Raw genomic sequence first — 12,824 nt, forward strand, 5'->3', positions numbered from 1 at the left:
ATATCAACTCTTTTTTTCTTCCCTAATTGATGATGATGAGGGATTTACACATCCCTCAGTAATTGTTATATTTTCTTTTCTCAAGGAAAATTTCAATACTACTCAATTATATTTTTTTCTCATGAAATGATCTTATCTTTGACTTAACTGAGAAAACTGAGATATATGTGATGAATTCCCTGTTTCTCTCTTATTTTGTACCTTAAAATTCTTCTATATTTTCATCTTTCCTCTCATTGATCAATTCTATAGGAAGATGATTATTGACACAAACACCCTTTCTACTTGTGATCTTCGCATCAACTACTCCCAATCCTTAAGAGTAAATATTGTACAATCTTTATCTTTGTTGTTACAGTTTTTAGCAGCATGATTTTCTTGTTAATTCCAAGCTTAACACTCACACACACACACACACACACACACAAATAGAATCTTTATCAAGAGCTTTCCTTCATCATTATTTCATTCTTTTTATAGTTAATCTTCATTTATTCCAATGAACCCTTTTCTCATGCAACAAAAATAGCATTCATGTATTTTTGCCATCTCTCAAAGCTACCAATTGATATTTCTCTTCACTTTCACTCCTCAACTACTAAAGAGAGTTTCCTAACCTTTTTTTTAACCTCTATTTTCTTACCAAACACATATTTTTAAATCTGACAGCCTAGGTTATCTATTGCTCAGTTACTTTTAGAAGTTACAAAGGTTCCCTTTATTTCCCAGTCTGATGGCATTTTCTCAGCTCTAAGATTACCTGAACTTTCTGTAGCTTTTTGCACTGTCAACCATCACATCCTCCTTGATACTCTCATTCTCTGCTTCTGTGACATTGTATTCTGCTTATCTGTTTTTTCTCATTCTCTTTTGCTGAATAATTATTTACTACCAACTCTAAGTCAATGAGTCAATAAAACTACCAAAAATCTTAATTTCCTCTTATTTATTCTTTTTTTACTTTTCTTGGTTTATATGATTTGATACCAAGGTTTCACTTAGCATCTTTATATCAACAAGTGTCAAATCTATATATCCATCCTCAATATTTGTTTTTAACTCTTGCCTAATATTGCCAGGGGCCTGTTAGAGATTTGCACTAGATTTGTACAATCAAATTTTGAAGCTCATTTAGTCCAAAAGAGATTCAGTCCCATTCTCCAAATAATAAAATTTTAGTTGAGGTAACAAATTTTGAGACTTTTCAAGTCAGCTGTTTTTCCAGTGAGTTATTTCACATTTTCTTCCATTTTTTTGTTCTTTTTAGTTTGTTTTTACTGATTCTTGCTGTCAGAGTGTCATTAGCTTCCATTTCCTGTTCTAGTTTTTAATGTGTGATTTTTTTTTTCATTTAGCTTTTGTATCTCTTTTTTTCATTTGATTATGTCTACTTTTTAGGAAATTGATTTTTTCCAAACATATTTTCCTTTCTTAGCTGTTGATCTCTCACACATATCTCTCATTTCCTTTCTCATTTTTCTTTTACCTCTCATATTTGTCTTTTAAAAGGTAACAAAATCTGGAAATACTTTAAACAATACACATTACAATATCTTTCCATAGCCAACATTTGCTTGCTCTAAATTGATTGTAACTTTTTTTTTTTCTATTTGTTTGTAGAGATATTACAGTAACTGTGGATGTCATAATCTGTCACCTTGACTGTTGTAATATTCTATTGATTTGGACATCTAGTATAAGTGAGCAGCTACTTATGGTTTTGTTCTTAATGTTACTTTTCCATTAAAAATGTTTAATGTCTCTTGGTTCTACAATAAACTGTGATCGCTTAATCCTGATTGTTAAATTCCTTAACAGAATCATTCCAACATTAGTCATATTATTATTTTTATATGCTTTCTGTTATACAACGAATAGAATATTACTAGTTCTAATTTCAACCTTATATTCTATTTATAGTTTCTATCCATTTGCCTAATTGATATTTATGCTTATAATTCATCTCTTCTTATTTCTACTTCAATGAATCTTTATTTTTCCAAGCTTAACTGAAGTTATGAAGTTCATTTATGAATTCTTCAGTAATACAGTACTCTGATTATTTGCTACCTTCTTAAAATAAACTTTATTCATTTGTCTGTGTAGATATTGTATTACCTGTCTTCAGTAATAGATTAATGGCAATGACATTTAGCATTTCTATAATGTTTTAATTTCTGCATAGCACTTTGTAAATATTATCTTCTTTGATATTTAAAACAACTTTTGAAAGGTTAGCAGTATTCTCATTTTCCAGAGGAAAAAATTGAAATACAAATTAAATGAGTTTTTCTGGATCACACAATTAGGAAGTAGCTCAGGCTAGATTTGAATTTAGAATTTCCTGATTATAAGCCTAGCAGTCTATCCACCGGTCCATGAGTTGCCTAGACATATGTAATTGCTAAGGTATATGCAATCTGATTGTAGTCTTTACATTTTAAGAACCTAGCATATTGCTCTGCACTTTGCAATTAATGTTGTTTATTGTTGTTTTAACTGAATTGATATAGGAATTAGAAGCAAGAGTTGCAGCAGAAGAAATTTTTAGAATTAGGGATAAGGAAAAATTTCCTAATAATTCTTCAAAATTGGACCTGGTTTCATCAGAAAGGCATAAGTTTTGCCTATGTGGATTAAAGATTATATAATTTTATTGTCCATACTATTTAATGCAGAGGTCCAGCCTCTGCAGGGGGTCCAGGAAGCTGAATAGGAGGAATAGGATTGGCATCAAAGGAAGACAGGAGTGGTGGAATAGTTTGAGTGAAGCATTGATGGAAGTGATGCTCCCACTCCCCCAGGCTCCTTCAGGCTTTATTTTTATACTTTATCATGATCATATACATTTCTTTAGGGCAACATAGTCTTCAGACATGTGTCTGATTTATTGACCTTCACATGTTACTATATTTGACATTTAGTATTTGAGTAAGTTTTTTATGGTAAAATGTTAATTATTGATTACATTATGAAAAGATAATAATGAAAAGTAAATGTTATAAAATGTTGAATATCAGTGAATTTTGTTAGTTTATGTATGTCTTCTTTGTCAATCCTATGGATTGTTTGATCCCTCTATTTCCTTGACTTGGAAACATGTACATAGGTATTCAGGGCAATTCCAGCTATGTTTTAACCATCTACTGACTCCTAGGTAAATTGATCTTTTCTGAGCCTGAGTTAATAAACACCACTGTTGCTTAGACCTTTGGATTCTCTCCTATAGAGACAATGGTGTTCAATAAATTCCTGTATATGGTATTGGAGCCTTTGTTGTACTTTAACTAGGTAATCCTCTACAGGATTTGGAACACTTCATACATTCGGAATATATCCATCATTTGTCTCAGTGAGAGATAAGTTTTATTAGGACAGAATATGCATGTGGAATCATTTCTACTTAACTTGCCCAAATTCCCCTTGCCACCAGATTTGTTTAGATAATGTCTAATGTTGTAATCAAGCCAATTATAAATAATACTGGAAATAGTAGTCCACTAATGAGAATCATAGAAGGAAATGTTCCTGGGGGCGGAGCCAAGATGGCGGAGAAGACACACGCGACTTTCTAAGCTCTTCTCTTACCCTCTTTATCAATATTATATCAAGCCTCAAAAATAGTCTTGACTGCTACAATTCGTAAAGATAAGAAGTAGAACAACTCACCTGCCAAAGAAAATCTGCAGTCTCGCCAAAAAAGGTTGGTTCCGGGGCCAGGGGGAAGATCAGCACAGACAGGGAGAGAAATTAGGTTGCTAGGAGAGTCTCAAACGGAGGGTGAAAGCACAGATCTCAGCACAAGCGCGCAGCCCCAACCCGCAGTACGGGCTTTTCTTGGGGCAGTTGTGATCCTGCACAGTAGGAGGACACAGCCCGGGTTAGCTTCCAATCTGCACAGTGGGGAGCTCGGCTTGGGGCCATAGAGCTTTTCCAGGGCGCGAATTTGCATTGGGCAGAGACACCTGGGCAGAGTTCCGGGCGGTCTGTGGTCTGAGGTCTGCACTCAGCTGCTAATACTCACAGTCCCACAAGAGGCTCCGGCCTGGGGCAGTGCCTTTCCTTTAGTCTCAGCCAAGGGCAATTGCTAATCCCTCAGCCCTACTAAGCCCTTTGGATAGCTCAGCCAGTGTAATCCACTTCCTGTTGGGGGAAAACTCTCCTCAGGCACTCCCCATACCTCGGGGAAATCGGTTTAAATCTTTCCCTCTCTGCAGAGGAAGCTGGTAACCCTTGCCCTGGGAGACCTACCCTAAAGGCTTTAAAACATAAATAAAAAGATGAAAACGATGGACAGCTTCCATGCAGAAAAAGAGCAGGTCAGCAAACCTGAAGAGACCTCAAACAGCAAAAAATGCATCAGACTGTCCTCCTTTACATAATGCTCTCATAGAAGAGACCATTAAAAAGTCTCAAAAGAGTTAGAAGATAAATGGGGAAAAGGAAAGAGAAAGCCTTACAAAGAGGCAACAACTTCCTGAAATACAATTGGAAAAGTTAAAAAATTCCCAGGAAGGTGCAAATTGGTGAAGTTGGAAAAAATAAAAAAAATCACAGGAAAGTAAAAATTGGAATTGGAAAAAATAAAAGATTCACTGAAAGTAGGATCCGTGAATTGGAAAAAGACAAAAAACTCGCAAGAAAAAGTAGGATCCCAATTGGAAAAAGAAAATAATTCATTAAAAAAAATTAGTGAAATGGAAAAAAAAATTCACAGACCAAAACAATACATTCCAAAAACTCAATTGGACATATACAGAAAGAAGTAAAAAAGCTAATGGAAGAAAATAATTCTTTAAAGTGAAAACTGAAACAAAATGAAACTAATGATGCATTGAGACAAAGATTCAGTCAACAAAAACAAAAAATGGCAAACTGGAAAAGACCTTGAATTATCTACTTGCTAAAACGACAGACTTGGAAAATAGATCTAGGAGAATAATCTGAGGGTTATTGGACTTTCGAAAACTATGATGAAAAAAGAGCCTAATCTATTTTGAAATCATCAAAGAAACTGCCCGGATGTAATTAAATCAGAAGGTAAAATAGGCATTGAAAAGGAATTCATCAACCCTTCTGAAAAAACCCTAAAATAAAACCCCAAAGGTTTGTGGCAAAATTTCAGAACTATCAGATTAAGGAAAAAATTTTCAAGCAGCCAAAAAAACCATTTTAAATACCGAAATTGCCACAATAAGGATCCCCAAGATCTGGCTGCCTCTACATTAAAGGAAAGAAAGGGCCTGAAAGTATTCCAAAAGGCACAAGAACTTGGGATGCAGCCAAGAATAAACTACCCAACTAAGCTGACATTTTCTTCAGGGAAGAAGATGGTTTAATAAAACAAATAATTCCATTTTGTTTCAAAAAAAAATTAAACAAAAATTTGATCCCAAGAATAGAACTCAAGAGATGAAAAAGGTAAAAATAACTCTTGGTTGTTTCCCTGTTGTGGATATACAAAAAAAATACATTAAAATTTGATTGTACTGATATAACATAAAAAGGAGTAGATATGGAAAAGGGATGATGGCCAAGAATAAAGGTGGGAAGGAGGGATAAAGGAAACCACATCCCACAAAGAGGCTAAGAAACTTATCTATCTGAAATTTAGAGGGGGAGGGAACATTGTGTGAATCTTACTCTCCATCAGAGGTTGGCTCAAAGAAAAAAATAATTGACATTTTGTTTTAGAAAATTCTCTCCGCTTCCTTAAAAACGGGGGAAAAGGAAAAGAAAAAGGTAAAAAAGGGAAGGAAGGGGAAAAGACTCAAAGGGGGAGGGAGGGATTATAAAGAGGGTAAAATATCGTGATACAAGAGGGGGTACATAAGTTTAAAAGGGAAAGGGGTTGGGGAAAAAGAAAAGTAAAAAGCAAAATCTGGGGTTATTATTAGGATGGCAGGAAATACAGATTTAGTAATTCTAACCGTAAATGTAATAGGATGAACTCCCCCATAAAGAGGAGGCAGATAGCAGACTGGATCAAAAGTCAGAACCCTACAATATATTTTTACAAAACACATTTAAAGCAGGGGGATACATATGAGTAAAGGTAAAAGGCTGGAGCAAAATCTTTATCATCAGGTGAAATCAAAAAACAGGGGAGCCATCCTTATCTCAGATCAAAAAGTAAAAGTGATCAATTAAAGAGAATAAGTAAAGGTAACTACATCCTGCTAAAAGGGTAACAAAACAACAAGCAATATCAAAAAACATATATGCACCAAGTGGTTGGCCAATATTTCCCTAAAGGGAGAAGTTAAAGAGAGTTGCAAGAAGAAATGGACAACAAAACTGTAATAGTAGGAATCCAACCTTGCACTCTCAGAATTGGAACAAATCAAACCCAAAAAAAAAGAAAGAAATTAAAAAGTAAATAGAATATTAGAAAAATTAGGTATTTTTGGATCTTTTGGGAAAATTGAATGGAATAGAAAGGGAATATAAACCTTCTGGCAGTTCATCGAACCTATTCAAAAATTGATCATATATTGGGACATAAGGACCCAAAAAAATTAAAATAAAGAAAGCAAAATAGTAAATCCTTTTTTAAGAATCATGATTCAATAAAAACTTCATTCAACAAAAATTGGGAAATGGACCAAAAGTAATTGGAAACTAAACAATCTGTCTTAAAAGAATGATTGGGTGAAACCAATTTGAATACAATTAATAATTTCCTCCAAGATAATTTAAAGGACTTGTTTTGGGATGAAAAGCGGTAATAAGGAGAATTTTTTAACCATGGAGGCACGAATAAAACAAAGAAAGAAAAGGATTAATGGTTGGGCTTGGCCTAAAAACTAAAAAACAAGGCCAAATTAAAACCCCAATCAAATACTAAATTGGAAATTCTAAAATTAAAAAAGGAAATTAAAAATATTAAAAAGTAAAAATCTATTGAACTAATTAATAAAACTAAGGTTGGTTCTATGAAAAAAGGCCAATAAAATAGATAAGCCTTTTGGTAAATCTGATTAGAAAAAGGAGGGAGGAAAATGAAATTAGTAGTCTTAAAAAATGAAAGGAAACTTTCCACCAAAGAAGAGGAAATTAGAGGAAATAATAAGGATTTATTTTGCTCAACTTTTGCCAATAAATTTGATAACCTAAGTGAAATGGATGACTACCTCCAAAAATAGAACTTCCCAGACTAACAGGAGGAAATAAATTGTTGAATAGTCCCATTTCCAGAAAAAGAAATAGAACAGGCAATTAAACAACTCCTAAGAAAAAATCCCCCAGGACCAGATGGTTTACATGTGAATTTTACCAAACATTTAAAAACAATTTTAAATGCTATATAAATTATTTGATAAAATAGGGAATGAAATTCCTACCAAATTCCTTCTATTGAGCCAAAACTGGTACTGATACCTAAACCAATTGGGCTGAAAACGGAAAAGAAAATTTATAGACCAAAATCTCCCTAATGAATAATTGATGCTAAAATTTAAAAGATATTAGCAAAAAAGACTACAAAATCATCTCAAAAGATAATCACTATGATCAGTCGGTTTATACCAAGGAATGCAGGGGCTGGTTCGTAGGAAAACTATCAATATAATTGGCCTATTAAATTAAAAACAAAAACCATATAAGTCATCTCAATGAATGCAGAAAAAGGTTTGATAAAATCCATTCCTTAAAAAACACCGGGAGTATAGGGAATAAATGGAACTTTTCCTTAAAATAATTAACATCTATTTAAAACCATCGGTAAGCATCAATGAAGGAGGACAAACTGCAACCAAATTTCCCAATAAGATCTGGAATTGGAAACAAGGTTGCCCACTATCACCGTTACTATTTATTTTGTATTAGAAACCTAATATAGCAATAAGAGCTGAGAAAGGAATTAAAGGAATAAGAATAGGCAATGGGAAGCCAAATTTATCACTCCTTTTCCATTGACATGATGGTATACTTAAGGAACCCCGAGATTCTGCTAAAAAGTTTTAGAAATAATCCACAACTTTAGCAAAGTTGCTGGTTATAAAATAAACCCTAAGTTAACATTCTTATAAATCACTAACCAAAATCCAACAGTCAGGTTTTACAAAGAAATTCCATTTAAAACTACTGATAATATAAAATATTTAGGAATCTATCCTGAAGGGAAAATCAAAACTTTATGAGCAAAATTACAGACCACTTTTCCCACACAAATTAAGTGTGATCCTTAAATTGGAAAAAATATTAAATCTTGGATAGGGCGAGCAAAATAATAAAGATGACAATATTACCTAAACTAATCTATTTATTTAGCCTTATACCAATCAATTTCCCAAAAAAACTATTTAATAAAAAAATAACAACAAAATTTCATTTGAAAAAACAAAAGGTCAAAATTTCAAGGGAATTAATGAAAAAAAATCAAATGATGGTGGCCAAGCGACCAGATCTAAAAAATTATAGAGCAGCAGTTACCAAAAACTTTATTTGGTATTGGCTAAGGAATAGAGTAGTTGATCAGTGGAATAGATTAGGTTCAAGGGGTAAAACAGTCAACAAATATAGCAACCTAGTCTTTGACAAACCCAAAGATCCCAGCTTTTGGGATAAGAACTTATTGTTTGATAAAAATTGCTGGGAAAATTGGAAACTAATATGGCGAAACTAAGGCATTGATCCATACTTAACCCTTTACACCAAGATAAGTTCAAAATGGGTTCATGACCTAGGCATAAAGAATAAATCATTAATAAATTAAGGAACATGGATAGTTTACCTCTCAGACCTTGTGGAAGGGGGAAGGTCTTTATGACCAAAAGCAGAACTAAGTTCATTACGTCCATAAAATAGAAAATTTTGAATTATACCAAAACTGAACGGTTTTTGGTTTAAAACAAAACTAATCGGAACAAGATTAGAAGGAAACTAAACTGGGAAAATATTTTTACAGTCAAAGGTTCCTGATCAAGGCCTCATTTCCAAAATATATAGAGAATTAAGTCTAATTTTAAAAAATCAAGCCATTCTGAAATTGAAAAATGGTCAAAGGATATGAACAGACAATTCTCAGATGAAGAAATTGAAACTATTTCTGATCATATGAAAAGATGCTCCATGTCATTTATTAATCAGAGAAATGCAAAATTAAGACAACTCTAAGATACCACTAACACCTGTCCAAGATTGGCTAAGGAATGGCAGGAAAAAATAAATGATTGTTGGAGGGGATGTGGGAAAAACGGAACATTGATTTTTGTTGGTGGAGTTGTGAACAATCAACCATTTTGGAAGTAGTTTGGAACTATTCAAAAAGTTATCCAAACTGTGCATACCCCCGTCCAACAGTGTTACTACTGGGATTATATCCCAAAGAGATTATAAAGAAGGAAAAGGGACCTGTATGTACGAATGTTTTGTCACCCTTTTTTAGTGGCTAGAAACTGGAAACTGAATGGATGTCCATCAGTTGGAAATGGCTAATAAATTGTGGTATATGAAAATTTGGAATATTACTGTTCTGTGAAATGACCAACAGGATGATTTCAAGAAAGGCCTGGAGAGACACACGAACGTGCGGTAAAATGAGCAGGACCAGGAGTCATTTATACTTCAACAACAATACTGAATGATGACCGGTTCTGATGGATCAGGCCATCCTCGCAACAAGATCAACCAAATCATTTCCAAATAGAGGAATGAACTGGAACGCTATGCAGAAAAAAGAACTCTGGGAGATGACTAAAAACCATTACATTGAATTCCCAATCCCTATTTTATGCCACCTCTTTTGATTTCCTTCACAAGCTAATTGTACAATAATTCAAGTCTGATTCTTTTTGTACAGCAAAATAATGTTTTTGGTCATGTATACTTATTTTTTATCTAAGTTTATTTAATTTTTAACATCTACTGGTCATCCTCCATTTAAGGGGAGGGGTGGGGTGGTAAGGGTGAAAAAATTGGAACAAGAGGTTTTGGCAATTTTAATCTGTAAAGTTACCCATTAATATATCCTTAAAAATAAAAAGGCTATTAAATAAAAAAAAAAAAAAAAAAAAAAGAAGGAAATGTTCCTGCATAAGTGCTGTGCACATTTGATCTCAGTGCAGGGCTTTGCCAATCAGCTTAGGGATTGCAGCTCCCAACAAGTTAGAAAGCTTTTAATTCAAATAGAGGCTGGGATAGGTTGTCTGTTAGCTATGTTCCAATTATGAGATTCTATGACACAGTTTTCTCTGCTTTCAGTACAGAAGCTTATTTGTAATGTGATTACACAACCACAGATCTAGAACTTGAAGGTATTGCACACTCTATCTAGACCTAGTCCCTCCTTTATAATAGATGAAAAGGAAGGCCAGAAAGTCTTTTACTAACTTAAGATACAGAAGTTAGGATTTGAATTTGAATTTGTGTTCTCTGACCTAAATCCCGTGTTCTTTTTGTTTAACTATTTTGACTCCCACAATCACTAATGTTCATATAGCTCTTTAAGGGTTATAAAACATTTGACCTAAGTCATGCCCTTTGATTCTCTTCATAACAACTCTATATTGTTGCTATTATTATTTTGATTTTTCAGATGAGGAAATGGAAGCTCTTAAAGGTTGGATGATTTCCCCAGCATCATAAAATTGATAAATATCTGAATGAGGGCTCAAACTTAGTTTTTCCTAAAACCAATAGTAACACTATCTACTACACCAGTTAAAGAACTTTGGTTGTCTTTCTCCCTAGCTCCTAGATTGGTCGCTAGCTGAATAACACTCTACATAATATTTTTCTAGCTCCTGGAGAAAGGCATTTTGAATATTGAGTTTCTTCATATCCAATCATCTGATCACCCAAGTTACTGGTCCAACCACCAAAGAAAAAAAGCAAGTCAAACAAAATACCAATTTTGGAGTCAAAAAGAAGATAGAATATCTTAATATTGATTTTCCTAGTTCATCTCTGGGACAGAGATAACAAGACAACATTTCTTCTTCTCATAAATTTTCTTAAACTAAAAAGAAGAAAAATATTCAGGCAAACTAGATTCAAATTGGTAGCTTTAGAGACTGAAAACACATGAAATAATTTTACTTCTTGTTCTTTGATTTGATTTTTCTTTCTTGACTAACACTATTCCTTGATTTATCAAGACAGGGAAAAACAGGATATAAAATATGATATCTTATGTATTTTGTAATTTAAAATAAATAAAAAAATAAATATATAATTTAAAAAGTTAAGAGCAGAAAAATCCTATGAAAGAGCATTAGATTTTTAAATGGTTTATTTTAGAGGAAAAGATGAACAAAATGTTATTATGTATGAATGACTGTTTTGAACACAATCATGATCTTACAAAGATAAAATTGTCACCTAGAATTAAAAACTGTTTTGAAAAGAACTTTAAATTAGTCTGAATTTTTTTTCAAAAAAAATTAATTGCCCTGAAATACAGAAGCTATGTATTGTTGAAAGGTTCACATTGTAATAGAATTTCACATTTGAAAATGAAGTCAGAGATCACCAGGCCTAACCAGAAAACATTTTCAATGAATTCAATATCCATCTGTTCTTTGGATGAAGAATTCTATTGGGAAGAAAGCCACTTGGTTCCATTTACATGAGAGAATCTCTAATTGTTAAAAAGTTGTGATTTTATTTTTCTTTCCCTTGACAGGTAGAGTTATCTAAATAAAAGCTTGAAAATGGGAAATGGGGAAATATATTTCTTTCACAACATAGTAATTAAGATATATTTCTTAAATGTTTCTTAATTAAAAGAGTGATATTTCTATTGTAATAGAAGATTATTTTATCCTTTCATTTACCTGGGTGAGAAAATAGAAGGATAGGTTATAATGTAATTTATGATATAATGAATACATTGCCTACTACTTTTACTTCCTTCTCTTCTGCTTATCACTAATGTAAAGAAAATATGACTCCACAGAGTCCTTTCTGTCTAAACTTGGCAGCAATATTACTGATCAGATTAAATGACTCTAACTAGTTTTGATCAAGATAGCTACAAAACTTGAGAGAAACTGTTAGAAAGGAATTATATGTGAATATAAATTATACCAGTTTCTAGGAAATGGTTTCATTGGCAGGTACTGCTGTTTTCCACAAAATACGTCTGAATTTATGCACTTGCTTTGACCTTTAAATACAATTGTTCATCTCTGAGTTTGGCAAACTATGTGCTAGCAAATGGATACAGAGATAACACACTGTGTGATGACACATAATGTGTTTCCCAGATTTTCTGAGTAGGAGCAATTAGGCACAGGTGAGACATCTTCTGGCATGTATTTGAACCCTTTCTGTCACTCAAAAACCTCTGAATGGAGTGACTTCTTACTCTGAAAGCTAAGGAATCAATAAAAATGTGATGACTTTAATCATAAGCTTTATGCTTCATTTATGCATTAGATATTAAACTTTTTCCAGAGCTCAGAGGAGAAGTGTTTTTTTTTTTTTTTAGATGTATATTCTGTCTTAGATACAGGTCCATTTTAAAAAATGGCATAACCTATTATTTATGGCTGATATTTCTTCTCCTCTCTCTCTTTCTTCATTCTCTCTTTTTCTACCTCTTTCTCTGTTTCTATCTCTGTCTGTCTGTCTGCCTGTGTCTCTCTGTGTGTGTTTGTCTCTTTTTTCTCTCCATGGTAAAATATTTCTAACTGTGAAGAAAATTATCCAGCTGAAAGTTTAAGCTGGGCAAAGTTATAGGATAATCAAGATAGTTATATGTGTCTAATTTTTATAGAAAAAAACAGCTATTATGTGAAGTTCTTAATGATTTCAAATGCTAAAATTAAAAAATATATATATTAAATGTTCCCAAAGTGCTCTGATCCAGGACAAAGTCT

The sequence above is a fragment of the Sarcophilus harrisii genome, chromosome 1 (assembly GCF_902635505.1).
Source record: "Sarcophilus harrisii chromosome 1, mSarHar1.11, whole genome shotgun sequence".
Classification (NCBI taxonomy): Eukaryota; Metazoa; Chordata; class Mammalia; order Dasyuromorphia; family Dasyuridae; genus Sarcophilus; species Sarcophilus harrisii.